General features: G+C 43.8%; 1 long non-coding RNA gene across 1 annotated transcript; it reads right to left on the reverse strand.

The window, feature by feature from the left end:
* Nucleotides 1-5,181: 5,181 nt before the first annotated feature.
* Nucleotides 5,182-22,756, reverse strand: LOC144339994 (uncharacterized). The gene is made up of 3 exons (XR_013415657.1): nt 22,223-22,756; nt 13,809-13,862; nt 5,182-6,249 (listed from the first exon to the last, which is right to left on the reverse strand). It is a non-coding gene; the product is annotated as an uncharacterized LOC144339994 (long non-coding RNA).
* Nucleotides 22,757-26,205: the final 3,449 nt, after the last annotated feature.

Genomic DNA, 26,205 nt, shown 5'->3' on the forward strand with positions numbered 1-26,205 from the left:
TTTCCTCATACATCTTTCCAAATAACAAAGACTATAAGGTTCTGATTTTGGGATTTGCATTCTCACCGTTGTTACAGGGGACCAACATGTCAAATCCCAAAATAGATTTCATAGCAGACATGGGGATTAAGAGACCAGCTAAATATTCAGCCACAAATGGGTCATTGCTGAGGGAAGCCAAAAGTCCACTAGAAATGCAGGGAGCATGTCACTAGGTTGCCAAAAATAAGCCCAGATTCTGACAGATGTCCCCTCTGAGGAAAGCACAACTGTGCTCTCATCTTCAGTGGAGTCGGCACCCAAGGACCCCTAAAATAGCACCAACAATGCCTTGCTGGTGCGTTAAAGAATAGCAAAAGACGGCCGGGCGCAGTGGCTCAAGCCTGTAATCCCAGCACTTTGGGAGGCCGAGACTGGCGGATCACAAGGTCAGGAAATCGAGACCATCCTGGCTAACCCGGTGAAACCCCGTCTCTACTAAAAAATACAAAAAACTAGCCGGGCGAGGTGGCGGGCGCCTGTAGTCCCAGCTACTCGGGAGGCTGAGGTGGGAGAATGGCGTAAACTCAGGAGGCGGAGCTTGCAGTGAGCTGAAATCCGGCCACTGCACTCCAGCCTGGGCGGCAGAGCGAGACTCCGTCTCAAAAAATAAAAGAATAGCAAAAGACATTTTTAGTTCCCTCAATATGACTTTCGTTCTTCCTTCTTAGTGCCTTATCAAAGAGAAGCCTTCTTGGGCACCATTAGTGGGTGGTAAATTGGTGGAGGTGCTTTAGAGGACAACTTGACAATATCAAGATTTGAAAGGCACTTGCAGAAATTCTCTTTCTGGAAATTTTGTTATATTTGTATACAGATACTTACGCAAATATATTCATTGCAGCATTGTTTGCTATAGCAAACATCATTAACAACTTAGCATTAATTCTTGGAAAATGGCAAACATAAATCTGGTCATATAGTGGAATACTATATAGTCATTAAAACAATCAAGGTCAAGTTCTGTGTGTTGGTTATAGAAAGATGTACAAGATAAACCATTAAGCAGAAGACACCAGACATGTAAGTTTGATCTTAGAGGAGACTAGCAGTTTCCAGAAGGTATGTGAGTTTGTCCTTGGACAGAGTTGAGAGTCGCCCTGGACTAGGGGAAGAAAATTGATAGAGCCAATATTCAATCCAGGTGTGTCTGGCCACAAAGCCTGTGTTCCTAACCATTCACAAACTCTTCATGTTTACGTACTTGATCTTTTGCAATTCTGGTGGCATGAACTTGGGAACTCGGCCATTCTCTGCAGTGCCCAGCACTTCCTTGGACCTGTGGGCCTCAGAGCTCTCTCAAAAAGAGCTCCTAAGCTCTGGGGCCAGATGGAGCAAGCTAAGCCCATGCTCCTGTGAAGACCTGGTCCCCAGAATCAGTCACTGGAGACGTGGCCTCTTGAAGTTTTCTCCTCATAGTTGGGACACAGTGTCCTTGTATTTTTCCCAGGAATTTCTCCTGGGGCAAGATGGAGAAAGCTAGCTCTCGAACTTTTCCCCTTGCTGTCAGTGGCCTGTGAGAACCTGGTATGTGATCCGTCTAAGGCTCTTTCTCCTTGGCATGTCTTTCTTTCGGCTTTCTTTCCTTTGCTTTCTTCAGGGGAGATAAAAAGCTTAAAACCTCTGTAGAAGGGAAAAGAAGACATGACAGAGGAATTGTCTTAAAATCATCACTACCTTTCTCCAAAATACAGAAATACTGCAAAAAAATTGTCTAAAATCAAAAGAATCCTAGTTTTTTACTTCTGGAAGTCAATGTTGAGTCTCTGTGTTTGACCTATATATTTCCCCATTGTATTCAGTGTGCTGATACATAAAGAAAGCATCTCAGCATGGGGGGAAGGTGGTAGTGGTTCAGACTCCCGCATAGATTTGGTGAAGACAGGGAGAAAATCTTTCACGTACAGGCTGAAAACAAGTTCAAAAATCAGATAGAGGCTACGAGATTGCTGTAGTCAGTGTGGGGCTGCAGGCATGAGCCTGGGGCTGCTCAACCAGTTTCGCTCTTGAAGTCCCTGGAGCCAGCAGTGGAAGTGGTGACTTATACAGTAAGAGCCCTGCACAGGTAGAGAAGCCATCCCTAAGATCTGATTATGAGAGGCTGCAAGTTTTCAGAGAGATCAAGCAGGGGATCTTAACCTTGACCGGAAGGTGAGTGGGCAGAACATGCTTCTAAAATTCTGTGCTGAGAGGCCAGAAGGTTGGAGAGAAATTTCTGGCTGAGACAACTCTCCTTCCCTTTTCTCCTCTCTTTCCTCCTGCCTGTTGAAGCAATCAGACAATGGATGGAATCCAAGAAAATGGTTGCCTTTAGCAACCCAAATTCCTTAACTTTAAGTTGTGATTTTCTGTTACTTTGTTACCCTCTTTGGGCTCTCTCTTTTCAAAGTGTGACAAACTGAGCATCATATTGAATAGAGATCTAATATAGACTGTAGCCTAGTGATTGCTTCGTGGGCTTTGCATGTCATCCTTCTATAAATACAGCCTGGTATTATTTTGGCTTTTCAGCAATAGCAGTCCACTGCTGCATCTCTCCGTCTGTGGTCAAGCGTGACCTCTCTCGTCTCTTTGTGTTACACCTGTGCCAAATCTCTCCTCCTCAACCCTGATTTTCCGTGACTGGCTTCTCTGTCTCTAAATTTACCACTTTCTATATTTCCACTCTTAGAAAATGCGGCATGATATTAGCAGAAGCCAGAGTTATTCAAATCCTCCTCTTTCACTATTGTCTAGAAATAAAAAACATCTTCAAACTGGAAGGAGCAGAAATAAAGGCTGACAGAGCAACTACAACTCATGGACAAAAGCAGCAACAGCCCCTTAAGAAGAATGGAGCCTGAAGCTGCAAAACCCTGGGTTCAAGGGCAAGCTCCATTTTTTTCATAACCGTGTGACCTTGGGCAAGTCATCAAGCCTCCTTGGGCTTCAGTTTTCTTACCTGTGAAAGGAGGCCATTTCACTACTTTATCTCTATGCTAACTTTTAAAGACTCAAGCATTAATACCCCACCCTGCAATGAGTCCCCTTTTGGAAAGCTTATGGATTTTTGGAGTTTCAGAGTCAGATGGAAGAGACAAAGCCTGACCCGGTTTTCTAAATCTTAGGATGTTTTATTGATCTCATTATGTTTGACGCCTCATGGAAACAAGAACATGAATATCTTCTACCAATTCCAAGGCTTACATCCTGAACAAGGACTATAGGAGTAAGAGGAAAACTCCTTCCCCCGTCAGGATATTTTCCAGTTGCCTCCTGGTTTGGCACCATCTTCTCAGGATAGCAGCTTGAATAATGATCAGGGAAGGAGTGAGTCTGCCCTGTGACCTTCACCTCTAATTCTGGCATGTTTGACCTGGAAGGTCTCCTTCTTCTAAGTCCCTGGCATCTTGTGACAACTAGCTTGGCCTCTTTATACCATGGGAATCATTCACGGCCTTAATATGTTCAGCCTCAGAAAAGCGGAAGAATGCCAAGATGTACAGAATCTTCAAGTCAACCAGGGAAAAGGTTTAAAGCTTCCTGAGATGAAGATAAGCAGCTTCTCATCAGGTGGCTGTGTTTGATAGTTAAAGATGTTTAGGGTGACAAAGCCTGTTCCATTGCCTCATCCCGAAGCATTGGGCAAAAATCAGAAGAAGAGTAGTAATCAATCTCTGACAGCAGACCCTTGCCACTTAAGTGAGGAATCCAGGAGCGCTCTCCTACCCTTATTAAGCCTCAAAAAGTTTATTTTCAAGTCTAAATAACCTTATCTGTGGATGTTTAAAGAACTTGTAGTATAGTCTCAAAGTCAGTTATTAACTTTTGAGGAATCATGAAAGAGATAAATAAGATTGGAGATAGCCATCGGATGGGATGCCAGTCATGGAAAGTCAGCCTAATATCAATGCCAAGGCATATGCTAAATTAGACTTACTTAAAAAGCAGAGGGTGGTGGGAGGAGACTAGAATTTAAAAAAGAATGACACTGGTACCATGGCCACCATACGCATGCACCATACTTGCCTTGTTTCATTTATGTTTTAATGATTATTTGGCTGGCAAGCTTCAGAGGCTACTGTGCTTAAAAGTATTTCTGTGCTTTAGGAAATGTTTTTAAAGTGTCATCTGTAAGATCTTTGTGGATAAGATGGTAAAATAAGGGATGTCTGGTAGTATTTCAGTGTGCATTTCTAGCTGTTGGTTGATTACCCAACGTGGAAGGGGGTGACTTTTATTAGAGCTAGTCTGAATCCTTCCAACATTGTCAAAGAGTGGGATAAAAACAGAAAAGAGGGTGGAGTGCGGTGGCTCATGCCTGTAATCTCAGCACTTTGGGAGGCCAAGGTGGGTGGATTGCTTAAGCCCAGGAGTTAAGACCAGCCTGGGCACCATAGGATAGACCACATCTCTACAGGAAAAAAAAAAAAAAAAAAAAAAAATCAGCCAGACATTGTGGTGCATGCCTGTAGTCCCAGCTACTCAGGAGGCTGAGGTGGGAGGATTGCTTAAGCCTGGGAGGTCAAGGCTTCAGTGAGCCATTTTCAAGTCACTGCACTCTAGCTTAGGTGACAGAGTGAGACCCTGTCTCAAAACAACAACAACAACAAAAACAACAACAAAACTCACAAAAGATATGTGTATCAAATGTGCCAGTGACCTTAAGCCAGGAAGGATTGCTAATGTCTTCACTGACAGCATCAAATTTAACGTGATTTTTGTTGGACTTTACCTTGAGTTAAAACAAATAAATATATAGTCCTACTATTTGAGTTAAAGATCAATCACACACATGAAGAATGGGAGAAAAGCAGCTTTGCAGAAATCCACATGCAAATATCGTAGCATTTCAGTTGATCACAAACGTAATGTGATATATCTTTAAGAATAATCCAGTGCAGTGTTTATTTTCTCCAACCAGAAGTAAAGTATTCAGGCACAAAGCATTTTTTTTCTCCCTGTATCTCGTGCTGCTCAATGACCTGGGGAACTGTGTTCAATTTCTCACCTTTACAATTTTAAGAGAGTTACCGAATAAAACTGTGTATAGAGGAGAGCATCCGGATTGAGAAAGAATAACCATAACACATTTTTTAAATGGGAGTTTCTTGTTATTATTGAACCAAAATTTATTGACCAACAATTATGTGGCAGGCACTATCATTGTCTCTGGAAATTCAGGGATACACAAGATATGATCCTATTGTCAAGGTGCTGATAATCTAGAAGAGGAATCAGACAGGTGTACAAGGTGAGGCATAATGAAGCCAGTACTGCAGGGTAGGAGCATGAACCAATGGGAATGGATGGGCAGGTGCGAGTCATTTTGATTGAGCGGCTCAGGAAAACTCGGAGGAAGTGCACTTCAAGAATCATACCTTTCTAAGTTGAAAGAAACCTTTTTCTTAGGGCATATAAAATTGGGAGGAGGGGGTAGATAATGGCTTCTTCTCAAAGATCCCTTTAACTCCAAACTATTTTGTATCTGAAGACTGGTCCTTGTACTACAAGGTCACATAGCTGGTTGCAGCCCTCAAGTTAGAATTCTATGGCCGTGTAGTCCTACAGAATTTCATCCTATTGTTTTTCCTGTGGGCCGTTTTTCCCCAATTGCTAAACCTTATTTTGCATGATTTTCTGCTAGAATTCAGCTGGCCAGCCAAATTTAGTATTGCCTGACAATTTGACAGCCACAGACTCAATTCCTTTGTCCAGATCACAAAGCCTCTGACTAGAATAGATCCACCCTCAACCCAGAGCAGGTGGCCTACCACTAGGTATGTCCCAGGCTAGTTTCCAAAGATCTTTGCCAAGGACAGGATGGATGTGAGAGGGCCTCAGGAGGAAGTAATAAGCTCGATTGGAAATTCTATTACATTAAGAAAAGGCAGCCATGAAAATAGAGCTAAATAATCCTACTGAGCTCAACAAGATAAATGTATACGTATTTTATCAGTATTGAAAATAGAGGAAGGAGAAAGAACGGAAGACAACTTGTATAGTTTGTTATCTCTAAAGTATCTACATCTTGTTGCTAGGGAGGGTCTCCAGTAGATTTGCCAACTGGGGCTTCAAGATCAGAATTTGCATTTAGGAGGTTCACTTTCATGGGGTTTATCCACCTGTGTTAAAATGGTAGCTCTTCTTGTAGGTGAGGTGGACTCCCACAGGAAGGTCTCAGCTGTGGCCTTCCATGCTGTCTTCATTAACTCTGGCTCCCTTGAAACCCTGTGGCCAAGAATCAGGTAAAATCTTAAATTTGTTAGGAGAAAAAAAAAAAGGAGAGTGAACATCTGGTCAACAGAGCACCTACTGCCAGCCAGAACCTCCTAGAATCCACATTCTCTCCACATTTTATAGTCTTCTCCTGATCTACGTGATCTCATATTTTCACTATTGATATAAATGGGATGATTAATACTCTGTGATGGTCTAATTTTACGTGTCAACTTGGCTAAGTCATGGTGCCCAGATATTTGGTCAAACACCGGTCTGAATGTTGCTGTAAAAATACTTTTTAAAGATGAGATTAATATTTAAATCAGTAGACTTTGAGTAAAACAAATTACCCTCTGAATATGGGTGGGCCTCATTTAATCAGTTGAAGAAATCCTTACTTGGAAAGTGAGTGAAGTCCCCAGAAGGAGAAGGGAATTCTGCCTTAGACTGCCTTTGGACTCAAGTTGCAACATCAACCCTTCTATGGGTCTCCAGCCTGCCAGGTTACCCTGCAGGTGTTTGGACTTGTCTCAGCCTCCACAATTACGTGAGCCAATTCCTTATGATCAGTCTCTCATGCTCTCTCTCTCTCTGCCCCCAGATATAATCTCACCTGCTACTTAGCAGAGGAACACTAGGCTCCAGATGTAAACTCCTTGCACTTTCCACTCCTATACTCAAGCAATCACCTGGGCTTGCATGTGTCCTCACCTTGTACCTTCAAAGCTAGGAGAAGATGACCCATTTTCTATTCTGAGTTGGTCTGTCCACCCGTGCTCTTGATCTGAACCCTTCCCATCTTCCCCCAAACTGAGACTTTGCTTCATCTGTTATCCCCTTTCCAGTATTTACAGCTGTGCATCCACTACCTTCCCTAATACTTAAAAGCATGCTGGAATATCTCCCATGTTTTACAAAAATAAGCAAAACACCATCTCTTTGAATGCCTTATCTCTCTCCTTCACAGCTAAGCTCCTCATGCTCATTTTTCCCACTGTCATCTCCCATTCACTCTTCAACCTGCTACATTCTACCTTTCACCCCTCACCATGCCATTAAATTCACTCTGCCAAAGGCACCGGTGATCCTTGGTTGCCAAATCCAGGGGTTGCTTTTCAGTCCTGACTTTGCCTAGCCTCTCTGCAGCCTCGGACACTGACCACTCACTCCCTCTTGGACCTCTCCACTCCCGGATACTATGACTCCATCTCTCCTGGTTTTTCCAAGTGAGAGATTCATACTGTGGTGGCAGAAGAGATCATCTTAGATGGTACAAGGTCTCAACTAGAGCTGCGAATGCTGCGTGAAATTGTACCTTCTATATCTGAGCCTTCAACACTAATAAAACACAAGTTTTATAGTGAGAACGTTGATGCTTTTTAAATTCTCTTCTAATTCTTCTGATTTAAACAAAGAGAAAATCTCAGTTTCATATTAGTATGTCTTTAACACCTCTCTAACACTTGCTCATCTTCCTTTTCTAAAAACAGAGAGAGAGAGCAGTCTCAGACATAGAGCCTTCTCTGGCCGATAGTCACCAGCAGGAATACAGAAAAAGAGGTTTTGGTTTTCTATTTCCATTGGTAGATATTTTAAGATTACTATCTATTACAATTGATACTACTTTCTCATTTATTACGGGGATAACATGTTCCCTTTCAAAACTTACAAAACAGAGAACTGAATGGAGAAAAAAATCCCAAGAAAATCATAGCACAGGTGACATGAGCCTGGGGTTTGCGAATGCCTGAGGTTTGGGAAATATGGCCTTCTCTGTCAGTGTTTCTTAGGACTCTGACCGTGGCCTCCTCTCACGCCATACAATCTTCCTGCGATTTCTCAGCTCGTCCCATAAATTCAATGACCTCTGATAAAACGCTGACCTCCAAATCTCTATGTGTAGCTCTCTCCTGAACTGTCAATACAGATTTAACCACCTCTGGGATATCCCCATGAGATATCCCACAGGTGTGTCAAATCATTGTCCTCCTTCCCTCCCTGCATTCCCTGTCTCGGTGAATGGCACCAGCCTGTCAACTAAACTGAGAAACTTGGAGTCATCCTTGGAACCTCCCTCTACCTCACCACCTCCTAATATATGGAGTGCCCGAGTCTTTACGCACTGAAGTGAGTCCTCTATTTTCTCTCCTCTGTGCTGCTGCCTTAAGGTAGTCTCATTATCTCTTGGAAGGGTTCACCATGTGCATCCTCTGCTAAGCTTTCAGGGCATTGTTTTTCCCCACATACAGAAACAAATGGGCCATGTGAAGAGTGTGTCTAGATCTGAGATCCACAGATGGGCCCCATGGGAGTCTTAAAATTGATTGCAAACCTTTATGTGAGTGGCCATGAATGCATTTCTCTAGGATAAGAGCCCATGACTGTCCAGATCCTCAGAAAGACTTTTGAGGCTAAGTGGGGAGCCCTTTCTCAACAAACAGAACCGTCATGAAGATTAACAAGGAGACTGAATGAGACGTGGGTTGCACTTAGGATTCTCTAGCCCTAGCCTCAACCAGGCTTTGCTTTGGGAACTTCCCTCACATCTGCATTGCTCACCCCACAAACACCTACCTTCTGAAGTCCTCAGCCTCTATGTACTAGCACACTGCTTAGATAATGACTTTAGCTGTTTGGGGTATCTCCCTCTTAGATGTGTACAGAAGATAATGAGGGAAGATAGATGCTTCTATGAAGGGAAAAATGCAGAGTTAGAATGCCACAGGCAACTCTTTCAAAACATTCTTCAAAACCCCAGTTAGAGTATTCAGGGCCTTGAGGGAGCCATGAGGAACACATGTATCTGTCCCTCACCATTACAGGGAAGGAGTGTGGGGTTGTGTGTGTCTTTGGTCATCATTATAACAAAAATAAAAACTACCCTTTCTGGAGTTTACTATTTCCAGGTACTGTGCAACACCACTCTATGATCTGTTACTATCCTCATTTACCAGATAAAGATACTGAGATTTGGAGTAATTAAATAACTTGCCCATAGTCCCAAGGCTAGTAAGATACGGAGTTGGAATTCAAGTGCAGATGCTAACCATTTTCTTATTGCTAACAAAAGCATAATCAATTTTTCAAAGTTGATTTATATCTACTATAGTGACTGGAAAACAAAAGTCACAGTTCAATTTGTTCCATGCATGGCAAATATTTTACCCAAGACAGAAAAAAATATACCTACACTATCATATTCAAAGGTCCTGTACCCCGCCTACTTGGAAACATTTTAGTCAGGCTATGTTTATGAGTTTTTTGGGGTTAGGGGGATATAGATTAAGTCGCTTGCCCCATTATTGATTAAATGATGGCACAGACAAACTTTAAATCATGGACTTTCATGCAAAGGTTTTTGTGAAAGCCTCCCGCATGTTGGGAATGCAGGAGGGGCTCTGCCATGCCAAGGCTGCAGGGATCTTCAGGGGGCAGTCCAGACCCACACCACCTCTCCCAGTTTTGTCCCTGCTCTCATATCCTGCTAGTGTTTCAGTGACTACTAAGGTTCAGAAAAGAGGCCGGGGTTGGTGTCCATAGAACAGAGCCAGCTTTAATGCCTGGAAGTTTCCAATAATTATGAAGAGAACCCCGCAGGCATCACCAGTCCAACAGGCTAAATCCAAGGGAACTCTAAAGTGAAAGGTTAAGACAGCTGGTCATAGGCATCAGGAAGACATATAAGAAATACAGCTGGCCGGGCGCAGTGGCTCACGCTTGTAATCCCAGCACTTTGGGAGGCCGAGGCAGCAGATCACCTGAGATCAGGGGTTCAAGACCAGCCTGACCAATATGAAGAACCCCTGTGTCTACTAAAGATACAAAATTAGCCGGGCATGGTGGTGGCGCATGCCTGTAATCCCAGCTACTCGGGAGGCTGAGGCAGGAAAATCGCTTGAACCTGGGAGGCGGAGGTTGCAGTGAGCCAAGAGCACCCCATTGCACTCCAGCCTGGGTAACAAGAGCGAAAAGAGCGAAAATCTGGATCCAAAAAAAAAAAAAGCCGTTACTGGCGCAACATAAATGGTAATAATCACTATCATTTATTGAGCACTTACTGGGTGCTAGGTACTGTTTCAAGGAATTTAATGTTTAATCTCCCAATAAGCATAGAAGAGACCAAATTCATTTCTTTTTCCTCCTAGACACAGAGACTTTGTTTTTCAGCCTGCCTTGCCATGAGTGGCTCCCGGGTATTCTGGAAAGTGTATTGCCTTTAGGTCTGATCCATAACCCCTCCCCTCATCCACCCAGCTCTTCTCCAGACGATCTTCCTCTATCTGGTAGTTAGCAGAATCACAAAATGGAAGGAATGTGAACTGAATTTCCATGTGGAAGGTTGCCCATTGAACACTCATTTGGACAACTTTACACGTGCAGTCAGTCTTTATTATATTAAGCCAGTAAGATTTAAGGGCTCATCTGTTAAAGCAGCTAGAGTCCCTACCTAATTGCACAAGCCCACAAGTAGTGCTATTACTATTGTCATTTTCAAATGAGGCTTTTCAAGCAGAGAGTAGCTTTCCCAAGGCCTCAACGAGTAAGTACCAGAGTCAAGATTCAAATCCAAGCCATTTGGCGCCAAAGCCTATGCTGGTAGCCACTAGTTCTCTCCTATAAGGAGTTGTGGGCATGAATGAGATAATGCATACACAGTGTTAGCATAGTGAAGGAAGCGTGGCCACTGTTAAACAGTCAACTCAATGTACTTGTTCATGATTATTATGAATGCCCTGAGGTCCTTCGTAGACTCTTCTTCCAGTCCCATCCTGATGCCCCCACCCTCAGTGTAGGGGCACATTTCTGTCACCTGAAGAAAAGGAGCCACAAAAAAACAGGCAAATTTGTATTCTAATAAACCCTAACTCACACCTACTATGTGTCTCTGACCAACTATAGGGAATAGTATATTTGCTACCTTTCTGCTTTTTCTGTGTGATTATAGCTGTATATTGAGGTTTCAGGTGCAAGTTGGGGCAATGTATGTATGTGTTGCTTGTAGAATAGGTCTGTTTGCACTGTGGTAAAGTTACGGATCTGTCCTGGTCTGGGTTTTTTTATCACCAGCTTGAAAGGACCTCTTCATACATATGTATATCAAATTGGAAGTTGGGGGAATAGCTAATATGAGAGAAGACAAAACCAAGATTTCAATTGTTCTCAACAGGCTGGAATGATGAGCAAGAGCCAGGAAGAAATTTAATGGAGAAAAACAAATGGCAGAATTTTAGAAAAAAAGGACTTTATAGGTCATTGACTGGAGCCTCTGATTAAATCCTTGAACTAGATAGATTTCCTCCCTCCTGATTTTTACTATTCTAATCACACCTGTTTCTGACGATCTCTGAGTGTGTGAAGAAATTACCTTATCTGTTTAAAAATCCTGTTAAATTCCAATTAAATGAACTGGGATAGCTTAGATTTTTAAACCCCAAGCTTTTAAGGAACATATATCAGAGGCAGACTTGTATTTAATCCCGTGTGTGTGATCTGTACTTTGGAAAGTGTTTAGTGAATACACTTCAGTTTTGTTTGTTATTAATTGGTACGGTAGTTCTGGTAGGGAAATCACTGTGAAGCTACAATTAAACTGGTCATTTTATTTATTTCTGTCACCTGCAGAAAAGGAGCCACAAAAAAATAGGCAAATATGTATTCTAATAAACTTGAAGTCAGGTAAATAGAACAAATTTATTAGTTTCCTATATGAGAGAAGTGTTAATAGGTTTGATGTCTAATAAAGTTGCTAAAGCTGAATGCTCCTCAAAATGTTCTCATGTTAACCTAAAAAATTCAAGGTAAACTAGTCCCACTTAAGTACAAGGTAAAAGCAAAGGGTTAGACTGAACAAAGAGTGGTAATATCATCACTAATAATTACAACAATCTTTTTTATTTCAATAGCTTTTGGGGTGCAAGTGGTTTTGGTTATGTGGATGAATTGTATAGTGGTGAAGTCTGACACTTTAATGCACCCATCACCTGGGTAGTGTACGTTGTACCCAATAAAACAATCTTTCTTAAATTGCAAAAGACATTAGAGTCACTTTGAGTACTCATCAAAATGCAGAGTCCTCAGTCCTGTCCCAAGACTATTAACCCAGAATCGCTGTGGACAGGGCCTAGGCCTGTATTTTAACAAGGTCCTAGCATTTTTTTATGCATACATGAACCTCTGGACTAGAAAGAAAATATCTAGATATTCCTATTTCCTTACAGAAATAGAGAATTCATGATTTAAAACAATAGTTTATATTCTGCTAGTACTAGTTTATGCTGATCTGGTTTTATTAAAGATTTGTATTTTTATGCAAAAATATAACTGAATAGAAAAGCATGCTATTCAACACTCTATAGAAAGCCTAGTGGTTTGGATTATAAATCCATAACCAAGTCACCTCCCATTTCATCAGTGGCAGGGTACGTAATGGCAATCAAGTACCTGGAAGCTAAAAAGCATCCACCATTTCCGGGTTGTAAGCCCAATCTCTGGTCATAGTAAAGACTGCCGTGAGAGTGACCAAGTCAAAACAGAAAGTCCACATCCTTCCCATGTATTTTAATTGTAGGTCAGCGAATGTTTTCATAGGTCCTTATCTGCTCCCCTGCTCATCATAGTCTGTGTGCCATTATAAGTCCTTGCTACACTGAACTCAACTCCCCTCATGTCCCTTTGATTCTGCTCTGAAGACTAGTTTTTGTCCTGGGCCTGGCAAGTCCTGGGCAGGTCTTAAGATTTGTCTCGTCCTGTTAGTCATGAGAGTAAGTTTCTTCTCATAGTTAATATGCCCAGTCCCAGATAATACTTAATCCCATCTGAAGCTTTACTGCTCCCTCAACTCTGTACTGCCTGCCGAATAGGACTGGGGCAGATGGCTGCTTTTCTTTCTCCACTGGCTTCTTAACTACTTGCTAGCTGCTATTTCTGGCCCTCATGAAGATGGAGAAAGGGATTCAGGAAAGGGTACAGTTTCTGGCTGCTGTGCAGTTGGCCTGTGGCCTTGCAGAGTTTCCAAGTGTACTCTTCACTCAAGCTTTATCTCTGTGGTTTCTCTGAGATGGCCCTCAAGAGCCTCCCAATGGTGTTGTCGTAGATCAGGCGCTGACTCCCCACAATGGTTGTGTCAGCTACCAACATTGAGGCTCTCCACAGCAAGGGTATACCCCTCTGCTGGTTCAGTTCATCCCACCAGGCAGAGTTTGTGGGCCAGGTCCCTTTGCAGGTGACTCTGGGTCATCTCCATCCAGCATATCACACATACGGTTCACCAGGAAACATCATTGCTCTACAAGTACACGTGCAAGTGCACATTGCTCCCAGGGCCATTCTCCGTGTCTCTGTCTCTGCCTCTCTCTCTCTTTGCTCTGCCACTTCAAGCCTTTTTCCTTTATATTTTCAAGCAAGTATTAGATAGTAGTTCCTAATATTCCCTAAGAGACATATCAGTCTCTCTGAGTCAATGCCTGCTGATTTGAGAGGAGAGCAAAGCATCTGTATTAGTTTGTTTTCACACTGCTGATAAAGACATACCCAAAACTCATAACAAAAAGAAGTTTAATTGGACTTACAGTTCCACATGGCTGGGGAGGCCTCAGAATCATGGCGGGAAGCAAAAGGCACTTCTTCCATGGTGACGGCAAGAGAAAACGAGGAAGAAGCAAAAGCAGAAACCCCTGATAAACCATCAGATCTTGTGAGACTTATTCACTGTCATGAGAATAGCACAGGAAAGACCAGCCCCCATGATTTAATTACCTCCCTCTGGATCCTTCCTCCAGCACATGGGAATTCTGGGAGATACAATTCAAGTTGAAATTTGTTTGTTTTTTTTTTTTTTAATTTATTTATTATTATTATACTTTAAGTTGTAGGGTACATGTGCATAACGTGCAGGTTTGTTACATATGTATACTTGTGCCATGTTGCTGTGCTGCACCCATCAACTCGTCATTTACATCAGGTATAACTCCCAATGCAATCCCTCCCCCCTACCCCCTCCCCATGATAGGCCCCGGTGTGTGATGTTCCCCTTCCTGAGTCCGAGTGATCTCATTGTTCAGTTCCCACCTATGAGTGAGAACATGCGGTGTTTGGTTTTCTGTTCTTGTGATAGTTTGCTAAGAATGATGGATTCCAGCTGCATCCAAGTCCCTACAAAGGACTCAAACTCATCCTTTTTTATGGCTGCATAGTATTCCATGGTGTATATGTGCCACATTTTCTTAATCCAATCTGTCACTGATGGACATTTGGGTTGATTCCAAGTCTTTGCTATTGTGAATAGTGCTGCAATAAACATATGTGTGCATGTGTCTTTATAGCAGCATAATTTATAATCCTTTGGGTATATACCCAGTAATGGGATGGCTGGGTCATATGGTACATTTAGTTCTAGATCCTTGAGGAATCGCCATACTGTTTTCCATAATGGTTGAACTAGTTTACAATCCCACCAACAGTGTAAAAGTGTTCCTATTTCTCCACATCCTCTCCAGCACCTGTTGTTTCCTGACTTTTTAATGATTGCCATTCTAACTGGTGTGAGATGGTATCTCATTGTGGTTTTGATTTGCATTTCTCTGATGGCCAGTGATGATGAGCATTTTTTCATGTGTCTGTTGGCTGTATGAATGTCTTCTTTTGAGAAATGTCTGTTCATATCCTTTGCCCACTTTTTGATGGGGTTGTTTGTTTTTTTCTTGTAAATTTGTTTGAGTTCTTTGTAGGTTCTGGATATTAGCCCTTTGTCAGATGAGTAGATTGCAAAAATTTTCTCCCATTCTGTAGGTTGCCTGTTCACTCTGATGGTAGTTTCTTTTGCTGTGCAGAAGCTCTTTAGTTTAATGAGATCCCATTTGTCAATTTTGGCTTTTGCTGCCGTTGCTTTTGGTGTTTCAGACATGAAGTCTTTGCCCATGCCTATGTCCTGAATGGTACTACCTAGGCTTTCCTCTAGGATTTTTATGGTATTAGGTCTAACATTTAAGTCTCTAATCCATCTTGAATTAATTTTCGTATAAGGAGTAAGGAAAGGATCCAGTTTCAGCTTTCTACTTATGGCTAGCCAATTTTCCCAGCACCATTTATTAAATAGGGAATCCTTTCCCCATTTCTTGTTTCTCTCAGGTTTGTCAAAGATCAGATGGCTGTAGATGTGTGGTATTATTTCTGAGGACTCTGTTCTGTTCCATTGGTCTATATCTCTGTTTTGGTACCAGTACCATGCTGTTTTGGTTACTGTAGCCTTGTAGTATAGTTTGAAGTCAGGTAGCGTGATGCCTCCAGCTTTGTTCTTTTGACTTAGGATTGTCTTGGAGATGCGGGCTCTTTTTTGGTTCCATATGAACTTTAAAGCAGTTTTTTCCAATTCTGTGAAGAAACTCATTGGTAGCTTGATGGGGATGGCATTGAATCTATAAATTACCTTGGGCAGTATGGCCATTTTCATGATATTGATTCTTCCTATCCATGAGCATGGTATGTTCTTCCATTTGTTTGTGTCCTCTTTTATTTCACTGAGCAGTGGTTTGTAGTTCTCCTTGAAGAGGTCTTTTACATCCCTTGTAAGTTGGATTCCTAGGTATTTGATTCTCTTTGAAGCAATTGTGAATGGAAGTTCATTCCTGATTTGGCTCTCTGTTTGTCTGTTACTGGTGTATAAGAATGCTTGTGATTTTTGCACATTAATTTTGTATCCTGAGACTTCGCTGAAGTTGCTTATCAGCTTAAGGAGATTTTGGGCTGAGACAATGGGGTTTTCTAAATATACAATCATGTCATCTGCAAACAGGGACAATTTGACTTCTTCTTTTCCTAACTGAATACCCTTGATTTCTTTCTCTTGCCTGATTGCCCTAGCCAGAACTTCCAACACTATGTTGAATAGGAGTGGTGAGAGAGGGCATCCCTGTCTTGTGCCAGTTTTCAAAGGGAATTTTTCCAGTTTTTGCCCATTCAGTATGATATTGGCTGTGGGTTTGTCATAAATAGCTCTTATTATTTTGAGGTACGTTCCATCAATACCGAATTTATTGAGCGTTTTTAGCATGAAGGGCTGTTGAATTTTGTCAAAAGCCTTTTCTGCATCAATTGAGATAATCATGTGGTTCTTGTCTTTGGTTCTGTTTATATGCTGGATTATGTTTATTGATTTGCGAATGTTGAACCAGCCTTGCATCCCAGGGATGAAGCCCACTTGATCATGGTGGATAAGCTTTTTGATGTGTTGCTGAATCCAGTTTGCCAGTATTTTATTGAGGATTTTTGCATCGATGTTCATCAGGGATATTGGTCTAAAATTCTCTTTTTTTGTTGTGTCTCTGCCAGGCTTTGGTATCAGGATGATGTTGGCCTCATAAAATGAGTTAGGGAGGATTCCCTCTTTTTCTATTGATTGGAATAGTTTCAGAAGGAATGGTACCAACTCCTCCTTGTACCTCTGGTAGAATTCAGCTGTGAATCCATCTGGTCCTGGACTTTTTTTGGTTGGTAGGCTATTAATTGTTGCCTCAATTTCAGAGCCTGCTATTGGTCTATTCAGGGATTCAACTTCTTCCTGGTTTAGTCTTGGAAGAGTGTAAGTGTCCAGGAAATTATCCATTTCTTCTAGATTTTCCAGTTTATTTGCGTAGAGGTGTTTATAGTATTCTCTGATGGTAGTTTGTATTTCTGTGGGGTCGGTGGTGATATCCCCTTTATCATTTTTAATTGCGTCGATTTGATTCTTCTCTCTTTTCTTCTTTATTAGTCTTGCTAGTGGTCTGTCAATTTTGTTGATCTTTTCAAAAAGCCAACTCCTGGATTCATTGATTTTTTTGGAGGGTTTTTTGTGTCTCTATCTCCTTCAGTTCTGCTCTGATCTTAGTTATTTCTTGCCTTCTGCTAGCTTTCGAATGTGTTTGCTCTTGCTTCTCTAGTTCTTTTAATTGCGATGTTAGAGTGTCAATTTTAGATCTTTCCTGCTTTCTCTTGTGGGCATTTAGTGCTATAAATTTCCCTCTACACACTGCTTTAAATGTGTCCCAGAGATTCTGGTATGTTGTATCTTTGTTCTCATTGGTTTCAAAGAACATCTTTATTTCTGCCTTCATTTCGTTATGTACCCAGTAGTCATTCAGGAGCAGGTTGTTCAGTTTCCATGTAGTTGAGCGGTTTTGATTGAGTTTCTTAGTCCTGAGTTCTAGTTTGATTGCACTGTGGTCTGAGAGACAGTTTGTTATAATTTCTGTTCTTGTACATTTGCTGAGGAGTGCTTTACTTCCAATTACGTGGTCAATTTTGGAGTAAGTATGATGTGGTGCTGAGAAGAATGTATATTCTGTTGATTTGGGGTGGAGAGTTCTATAGATGTCTATTAGGTCTGCTTGCTGCAGAGATGAGTTCAATTCCTGGATATCCTTGTTAACTTTCTGTCTCGTTGATCTGTCTAATGTTGACAGTGGAGTGTTGAAGTCTCCCATTATTATTGTATGGGAGTCTAAGTCTCTTTGTAAGTCTCTAAGGACTTGCTTTATGAATCTGGGTGCTCCTGTATTGGGTGCATATATATTTAGGATAGTTAGCTCTTCCTGTTGAATTGATCCCTTTACCATTATGTAATGGCCTTCTTTGTCTCTTTTGATCTTTGATGGTTTAAAGTCTGTTTTATCAGAGACTAGTATTGCAACCCCCGCTTTTTTTTGTTCTCCATTTGCTTGGTAAATCTTCCTCCATCCCTTTATTTTGAGCCTATGTATGTCTCTGCGTGTGAGATGGGTCTCCTGAATACAGCAGACTGATGGGTCTTGACTCTTTATCCAGTTTGCCAGTCTGTGTCTTTTAATTGGAGCATATAGTCCATTTACATTTAAGGTTAATATTGTTATGTGTGAACTTGATCCTGCCATTATGATATTAACTGGTTATTTTGCTCGTTAGTTGATGCAGTTTCTTCCTAGCCTCAATGGTCTTTACATTTTGGCATGTTTTTGCAATGGCTGGTACCGGTTGTTCCTTTCCATGTTTAGTGCTTCCTTCAGGGTCTCTTGTAAGGCAGGTCTAGTGGTGACAAAATCTCTAAGCATTTGCTTATCTGTAAAGGATTTTATTTCTCCTTCACTTATGAAACTTAGTTTGGCTGGATATGAAATTCTGGGTTTAAAATTCTTTTCTTTAAGAATGTTGAATATTGGCCCCCACTCTCTTCTGGCTTGTAGAGTTTCTGCTGAGAGATCTGCTGTTAGTCTGATGGGCTTCCCTTTGTGGGTAACCCGACCTTTCTCTCTGGCTGCCCTTAAGATTTTTTCCTTCATTTCAACTTTGGTGAATCTGGCAATTATGTGTCTTGGAGTTGCTCTTCTCGAGGAGTATCTTTGTGGCGTTCTCTGTATTTCCTGGATTTGAATGTTGGCCTGCCCTACTAGGTTGGGGAAGTTCTCCTGGATGATATCCTGAAGAGTGTTTTCCAACTTGGTTCCATTTTCCCCCTCACTTTCAGGCACCCCAATCAGACGTAGATTTGGTCTTTTTACATAATCCCATACTTCTTGCAGGCTTTGTTCATTTCTTTTTCTTCTTTTTTCTTTTGGTTTCTCTTCTCGCTTCATTTCATTCATTTGATCCTCAATCGCTGATACTCTTTCTTCCAGTTGATCAAGTCGGTTACTGAAGCTTGTGCATTTGTCACGTATTTCTCGTGTCTGGTTTTCATCTCTTTCATTTCGTTTAGGACCTTCTCTGCATTAATTACTCTAGCCATCAATTCTTCCACTTTTTTTTTCAAGATTTTTAGTTTCTTTGCGCTGGGTATGTAATTCCTCCTTTAGCTCTGAGAAATTTGATGGACTGAAGCCTTCTTCTCTCATCTCGTCAAAGTCATTCTCCGTCCAGCTTTGATCCGTTGCTGGCGATGAGCTGCGCTCCTTTGCCGGGGGAGATGCGCTCTTATTTTTTGAATTTCCAGCTTTTCTGCCCTGCTTTTTCCCCATCTTTGTGGTTTTATCTGCCTCTGGTCTTTGATGATGGTGATGTACTGATGGGGTTTTGGTGTAGGTGTCCTTCCTGTTTGATAGTTTTCCTTCTAACAGTCAGGACCCTCAGCTGTAGGTCTGTTGGAGATTGCTTGAGGTCCACTCCAGACCCTGTTTGCCTGGGTATCAGCAGCAGAGGCTGCAGAAGATAGAATATTTCTGAACAGCGAGTGTACCTGTCTGATTCTTGCTTTGGAAGCTTCCTCTCAGGGGTGTACTCCTCCCTGTGAGGTGTGGGGTGTCAGACTGCCCTTAGTGGGGGATGTCTCCCAGTTAGGCTACTCAGGGGTCAGGGACCCACTTGAGCAGGGAGTCCCTTCTCAGATCTCAACCTCTGTGTTGGGAGATCCACTGCTCTCTTCAAAGCTGTCAGACAGAGTCGTTTGCATCTGCAGAGGTGTCTGCTGCGTTTGTTTAGTTTACTGTGCCCTGTCCCCAGAGGTGGAGTCTACAGAGACAGGCAGGTTTCCTTGAGCTGCTGTGAGCTCCACCCAGTTCGAGCTTCCCAGCAGCTTTGTTTACCTACCTCAGCCTCAGCAATGGCGGGCGCCCCTCTCCCAGCCTCGCTGCTGCCTTGCCGGTAGATCACAGACTGCTGTGCTAGCAATGAGGGAGGCTCCGTGGGTGTGGGACCCTCCCGGCCAGGTGTGGGATATGATCTCCTGGTGTGCCTGTTTGCTTAAAGCGCAGTATTGGGGTGGGAGTTACCCGATTTTCCAGGTGTTGTGTGTCTCAGTTCCCCTGGCTAGGAAAAGGGACTCCCTTCCCCCTTGCGCTTCCCAGGTAAGGCAATGCCTCGCCCTGCTTCAGCTCTCGCTGGTCGGGCTGCAGCAGCTGACCAGCACCGATCGTCCGGCACTCCCCAGTGAGATGAACCCAGTACCTCAGTTGAAAATGCAGAAATCACCGGTCTTCTGTGTCGCTCGCGCTGGGAGTTGGAGAGTGGAGCTGCTCCTATTCGGCCATCTTGCTCCGCCCCCTCAAGTTGAGATTTGGATGGTGACACAGCCAAACCATAGTATTCCGCACTTGGCCCCTCCCAAATCTTATGTCCTCACATTTCAAAACCAATCATGCCTTCCCAACAGTTCCCCAAAGTCTTAACTCATGTCAGCATTAACCCAAAAGTCCACAGTCCAAAGTCTCATCTAAGACAAGGCAAGTCCCTTCTGCCCATGATCCTGTAAAATCAAAAGTAAGGTAGTTACTTCCTAGATACAATGGGGGTACAGGTATTTAGGGTAAATACAGCCATTCCAAATGGGAGAAATTGGCCAAAACAAAGGGGTTACAGGGCCCATGCAAGTCTGAAATCCAGTGGGGCAATCAAATTTTAAAGCTCCAAAATGATTTCCTTTGACTCCACGTCTCACATCCAGGCAAGAGGTGGGTTCCCATGGTCTTGGGCAGCTTTGCCCCTTTGGCTTTGCAGGGTACAGCCTCCCTCCCAGCTGCTTTCATGGGCTGGCATTGAGTGTCTGCAGCTTTTCCAGGTGCACTGTGCAAGCTGTCAGTGCATCTACTATTCTGGGGTCTGGAGAACAGTGGCCCTCTTCTCACAGCTCCACTAGGTGGTGCCCCAGTAGCGACTCTGTGTTGGGGCTCCAACCCCACATTTCCCTTCTGCACTGTCCTAGGAAAGGTTCTCTATGAGGGCTGTGCCCCTGCAAACTTTCACTTGGGCATCCAGGCATTTCCATACATCTTCTGAAATCTAGATTCCCAAACCTCAACTGTTTTTTGTGTTTTTTTTTTAGATGGAGTTTCACTCTTGTCACTCAGGCTGGTGGGCAGTGGTGCGATCTCAGCTCACTGCAACCTCTGCCACCCAGGTTCAAGTGATTCTCCTGCCTCAGCCTCCCGAGTCACTGGGATTACAGACGTGCACCACCATGCCCAGCTAATTTTATATTTTTAGTAGAGACGGGGTTTTGCCATGTTTGCCAGGCTGGTCTTGAACTCCTGACCTCAGGTGATGGGCCCACCTCAGCCTTCCAAAGTGCTGGGATTACAGGCATGAACCACCATGCCTGGCCCAAATCACAATTATTGACTTCTGTGCACCCACAGGCTCAACACCACATGGAAGCTGCCAAGGCCCAGGGCTTCCACCTTCTGAGGCCACAGCACAAGTTGTATGTTGGCCCCTTTCAGCCACAGCTGAAGCAGCTGGGACACAGGGGACCAAGTCCCTAGGCTGCGCACAGCACAGGCACCCTTGGTCTGGCCCATGAAACCGTTTTTTGCTCCTGGGCCTCTGGGCCTATGATGGGAAGGGCTTCTGTGAAGGTCTGACATGGCCTAGAGACATTTTCCCCATGGTCTTGGGGATTAACATGAGGGCCCTTGCTACTTATACAAATTTCTGCAGCCCACTTGAATTTCTCCCCTGAAAATGGGTTTTTCTTTTTTATCATGTAGTCAGGCTGCAAATTTTCCAAACTTTTATGCTCTGCTCCCTTACAAAACTGAATGCCTTTAACAGTACCCAAGTCACCTCTTGAATGCTTTGCTGCTTAGAAATTTCTTCTGCCAGATACCCTAAATCATCTTTCTCAAGTTCAAAGTTCCACAAATCTCTAGGGCAGGGGCAAAATGCTCTAGCTTTAGCAGTCTCTTTGCTAAAACATAACAAGTGTCACCTTTACTCCAGTTACCAACAAGTTCCTCACTCCATCTGAGACCACCAAAACCTGGAACTTACTGTCCATATCACTATCAGCATTTTGGGCAAAGCCATTCAGCAAGTCTCTAGGAAATTCCCAAACTTTCCCACATTTTCCTGTCTTCCTCTGAGCCTTCCAAACTGTTTCAACCTTTGCCTGTTACCCAGTTCCAAAGTCACTTCCACATTTTCGGGTATCTTTTCAGCAGTGTCCCACTCTACTGGTACCAATTTACTGTTTTAGTCCGTTTTCACCCTGCTGATAAAGACATACCCAAAACTGGTAACAAAAAGGTTTAATTGGACTTACAATTCCACATGGCTGAGGAGGCCTCAGAATCATGGCGGGAGGTGAAAGGCACTTCTTACACGGTGGCAGCAAGAGAAAATGAGGAAGAAGCAAAAGTGGAAACCCCTGATAAACCCATCATATCTCGTGAGACTTATTCACTATCATGAGAATAGCACAGGAAAGACTGGTCCCATGATTTAATTACCTCCCCCTTGGTCCCTCCCACAACACGTGGGAATTCTGGGAGACACAATTCAAGTTGAGATTTGGTGGGGACACAGCCAAACCATATCAGCATCAAAACTCTGTAAGCATGCGGATGACTCCTTCCATGGGACAATGGCAAGTGATGGACTAACTGTAGCAACACTGGTTTCTTAAGCTCATGAGGTGTTTTGCATGTGATTCAACACCTTCTAGTATATGGGGGATGTGACATCTATTACATTGTTCTCTACTTTTAGGGATTTGGTGGAAACAGTAGACCTCAGGAAGACTGGTATTAAACATCCTATTACATGTGTACATTCATAGACATGCCATTGTGTGCCAACTGAGCATGGGAGAGAGGGAGAACTTATCTAGATGGTATGTTCTTTAGAAGATAGCATGAATGAGAATAAATATGAAGACACATCGTAAATATAAAGTGATGATGATTTCTATGCTATCCTATGCTATTTGTGTGGGACTCGATTGGTGGGTGGAAAAGCAGAGAATTTTAGGAAATAGAGTAAGTGAAGAGGAAGGAGAAAGCCACCAAAAAAATTAGTAGGGAGGATAGAAAATTTCAGAAGAACAAGTGGACAAAGAATCTGAAGAAATAGTTAACATTTTAGAGGCCAGGTGCGGTGGCTCATGCCTGTAATCCCAGCTCTTTGGGGGGCCAAGGCAGGAGGATCACCTGAGGTCAGGAGTTTGAGGCTAGCCTGGCCAACATGGCGAAACCCCATCTCTACTAAAAGTACAAAAATTAGCTGGGCATGGTGGCGGATGCCTGTAATCCCAGCTACTCAGGAGGCTGAGGCAGGAGAATCACTTGAACCTGGGAGGCGGAGGTTGCAGTGAGCCGAGATCACGCCACGGCACTCCAGCCTGGGTGACAAGAGGAAGATTCCGTCTCAATTAAAAAAAAACAAAAAACAAAAAAACAAAAACATTTCAGGGAATCTCAGTAGACAAGGGAAAGGTACACTGAGCAGAAACTTGGCAACCCAGCTCCCCTGTGACCCTGATGATCAGCTGGGCATGGAACCATTTTCCTAGTCTACCTTGCCTGAATGTTACAGATGCTCGGAAACACTGTTGGTTTCCTCTCGCTGTTATCTTTCAGCTCTACTAATCCTCTGCATCTCCTTTGGGAACCACTGGACTAGAGGATGTCTAAGGTCAAGTCAAGCTCTGGGAGTCTACAAGGCACTCTATTATCTAAAGACAGTCATTTTGGGAGCTCAGCTCCACAGCCTTCCTTTAGAGTGGCAGTATCCTGAGTAGAAACTGAGACTAAGCTGGAAATTAGGCTGTGTCTCTGGAATAGCAAATAGACTCAACTTCTTAAGAATGTTCATTTAGGCTGGGCGCGGTGGGTCACGTCTGTAATCCCAGCACTTTGGGAGGCTGAGGCGGGTGGATCATGAGGTCAGGAGATCGAGACCATCCTGGCTAACACAGTGAAACCCCATCTCTACTAAAAATACAAAAAATTAGCCGGGCAAGGTGGTGGGCGCCTGTAGTCCCAGCTATTCGGGAGGCTGAGGCAGGAGAATGGTGTGAACCCGGGAGGCGGAGCTTGCAGTGAGCCGAGATTGCGCCACTGCACTCCAGCCTGGGCGACAGAACGAGACTCCATCTCAAAAAAAAAAAAAAAGGAATGTTCATTTATAAGCAGAACTCAGCTGGGACTTGGCAACAGAGGATGCTAGCTTCCTGGAGCCTCACTGTAGGTCAAGGTAATGTGGTGACAGGGTTGGGCCCTGGAGCATCCAGGTAAGCCCAGTATTGCCAAGGCCAGGGACTGGAGCTGTGAGAAGATAAGGGAACTCCCTTGTGTAGTTGTTCCAGAAAGCAGGCTACAGAGTTGCTAAAATAAGTGGAATTAGAGTAAAGGAAGGGCCAGGAGACCCTATGAGCAAGAAGGAAACAGAGCAAGAACTAAAAGGAAGAAGAGGTCTATAACAATGGTGGCTCATGCCCGTAATCCCAGCACTTTGGGAGGCCGAGGTGGGCAGATCACCTGAGGTCGGGAGTTCGAGACCAGCCTGATCAATATGGAGAAACCTCATCTCTACTAAAAATACTAAATTAGCCAGTGTGGTGGTGCATGCCTGTAATCCCAGCTACTCAGGAGGCTGAGGCAGGAGAATCCCTTGAACTCCAGAGAAAGAGGTTGTGGTGAGCCGAGATCAGGCCGTTGCACTCCAGGCTGGGCAACAAGAGCAAAACTGTCTCAAAAAAAAAAAAAAAAGAATGGAGCTCAGAAAGTGCTTGGTGGACTCAGGCAACTCAGGCAACCCAAGAGCCTTGGTTTCCAAAGCTTCCAAGAGGCAGACAGAGGTAGAAGCACGGACAACACCAACTGCCCATGCCTTCCTCCAGCTCCAGGGAACCTGGCCCAAAGAGCCACAAAGAAGGGTGACAACTGGGGATACATGGAAAGGGCATTCAATCCATGCTTAAATATTTGAGTGAAACAAGGTTAGACCATTACTGCCACCATTGATGTGTAGCTGAAGTGATGAAGTAGTTTTTCTAGGGAGCTTGAAACGTCAGCTCCATTACTTTAGAACTGTGCAATGTATTATCAGCTGTTCCAACAGAAAAGCTGCTCTAAACAGTTTGTAAATTGTTTATTTTTAACCCACAGGCTTGCGGTGGAGTTTGGCAGTGAGGAGACTTAGTGTAACAGAAGAAAGTCACCCAAGCTGCCTGAGGAAAGAAACCTTCAATTGAGGTGGCTTTAGTGATGCCCTTTATATTAATTGCTCTGTATACTGGGTAACGTCTATGGACCCTAGAGAAGTCTCAGATATGGCCCAGAAAGAAGAAGAACAAGAGAGAAAGAGAGAAGAGAGAAGCAGACAGAGAGAAGGGGAGGGGAAGGGGAGGGGAAGGGGAAGGGGAAGGGAGGAGGGAGGGGGCGCGGGCGGGAGGGGAAGGGAGGGAGGAGCGGAGGTTATAGTCCTCGGATCCTCCTGCAGAGCAGTAGAAAGTCCGGGAGGGGCCCGTGCCCGTGGCTCCAGAAAAGGAGCGGCCAGGTACCTGCCAGGTGCGACCAGGCACTTCCAGGTGCGACCAGGTACCTCCCAGGTGCGGCCAGGCGCCGCCTCATCTCTCAGTGGGCGACTGTATTTATTCTAAACCTAGACTGAGAGATGACAGCTTCGAGTCTGATCGGGAAGGAAACACCTCGCATGCCAAGCACAAAGGGGCTTACTCGTTTCTTTCCTGCAGCGGCAGCTTTCACCCTCCCTCCTGTTTCTCCGCTTTCCCTCCTTTCCCTCCACCATTCCCCGCCCACCCCTGCCCTTCCCGGGTGGGACACGTGAGCTGGTTTGCTGCCCGGATGGAGGCTCTAGGGCTCCGCAGCTCCCAAGGCGCTCCCGGATGAGTCTGCGACGCGTGGAGCGACAGCGCTGCGCCAGCCTCGTGGCCCACACCTGCGGCTTGATGTGTTTCTTAAAGGGCCCTTCCCTCTTTCCCGCTGCAGCTGACCTCTCTTCAGCCTCCTCGCTCACCTTAGTTTCACCTTATCCACGTTCTTGCGCTCTCAGTGTTTGTCCCCTACAACCCCTTTCCTTCCTGTACTGACTTTCACCATTACCTTCTCTTCTTTCCTCTCATTTACATGTCTGTTTTTATCTTCACTGTTTAGCTGGGGTCTCACCCCTTACCCCTGTCCCCATTAACCCAGCCTTTTCCCTCCTTTTCTTCTCAATGTTTTTGAACCCCTTTTCCTCAGCTAGCCATGAGTAACACTTGACAGCGGTAGAACCTGGCTTACT

This window comes from Macaca mulatta, chromosome 3, assembly GCF_049350105.2.
Source record: "Macaca mulatta isolate MMU2019108-1 chromosome 3, T2T-MMU8v2.0, whole genome shotgun sequence".
Classification (NCBI taxonomy): Eukaryota; Metazoa; Chordata; class Mammalia; order Primates; family Cercopithecidae; genus Macaca; species Macaca mulatta.